This window comes from Echinops telfairi, unplaced genomic scaffold (genome assembly GCF_000313985.2).
Source record: "Echinops telfairi isolate 266 unplaced genomic scaffold, ASM31398v2 ScPeMD7_18;HRSCAF=68, whole genome shotgun sequence".
NCBI lineage: Eukaryota > Metazoa > Chordata > Mammalia > Afrosoricida > Tenrecidae > Echinops > Echinops telfairi.
The window spans coordinates 37427976-37428846 of record NW_022103915.1 but is presented as its reverse complement, the minus strand read 5'-3'; the positions used below and the strand labels follow the sequence as shown (position 1 = coordinate 37428846).

Below are 871 nucleotides of genomic sequence, written 5' to 3'. Positions count from 1 at the left end.
GCCTCCCGCAGAAGAAGACTTTGAACTTGTAACTTGGCTTGGCAGTGTTTCGTTCTGTCGTACATGGGGCCAGTATGATTTGGAGCCAACTAGATAGCACCTAACAATAACAACAACAACAACAACAACAATAATAAACATGATTTTGATTCAAGATATCTTGAAATATCCATACTATCCTGATAGTAGTAATTATGCTCACGACTAGCTTTTTCTATCTAATGCACAAAGAAACACACTTACTAATGTTTCACAGATTTTAAAGCTAGTTTGAAAGCCAAGCACTTTGTATTTTATTTTATGCACACCTAAACAAGGGGTGCTCCATGGCCCCTCCAAGCCATCAAAGGGGCACATGCGCGACTTCTGTCAACATGGGGAAGAGCAGCCTCTGTGCCATCTAGTCGGCTCTGCTTCATGGTGACACCACGTGAAACCACAAACCATGGCCCGGTCCTGTTCCACCCGCACAGTTGTGATACCAAGGTGTGCCAATAGGCTTCCTGCGTGCTCACAAGCAATCCATCGAGAAATCATCTGGGAGGAACGAGAACCCCATTTAGCACAGCCCTTTTTAGGGTCTTGATTTCTCCTTTTCTGGAATAATTCTCTTTATCATCCTTAATGGAACTGCTTCTTCTCCTGTGTTCACTCCCCTTCCCCTTCTCTCCTCCCCTTCCCACGGGGTGCCTCCCCTTTCCTTGTTTCCTTTCCACCACCCTCTCAACCAGTGCTTCCCGAGGTGTCGAGGGGATCAGGTATCAGGCATCATCAGAACAAAAAATCATATCATTGTGAATGAGGGGGAGTGCGGATTGGGGACCCAAAGCCCATCTGTAGGGAACTGGTCATCACCTTACAGAAGGGTCTC

The 871-nt window shown here is 46.4% G+C and overlaps 1 protein-coding gene across 1 annotated transcript in view; it reads left to right on the top strand.

Annotated features, from left to right (window-relative positions):
• Positions 1-871, top strand: part of RAD51B (RAD51 paralog B) — a 774217-nt gene that overhangs the window by 468418 nt on the left and 304928 nt on the right. The gene's annotated exons all lie outside the window — the stretch shown is intronic.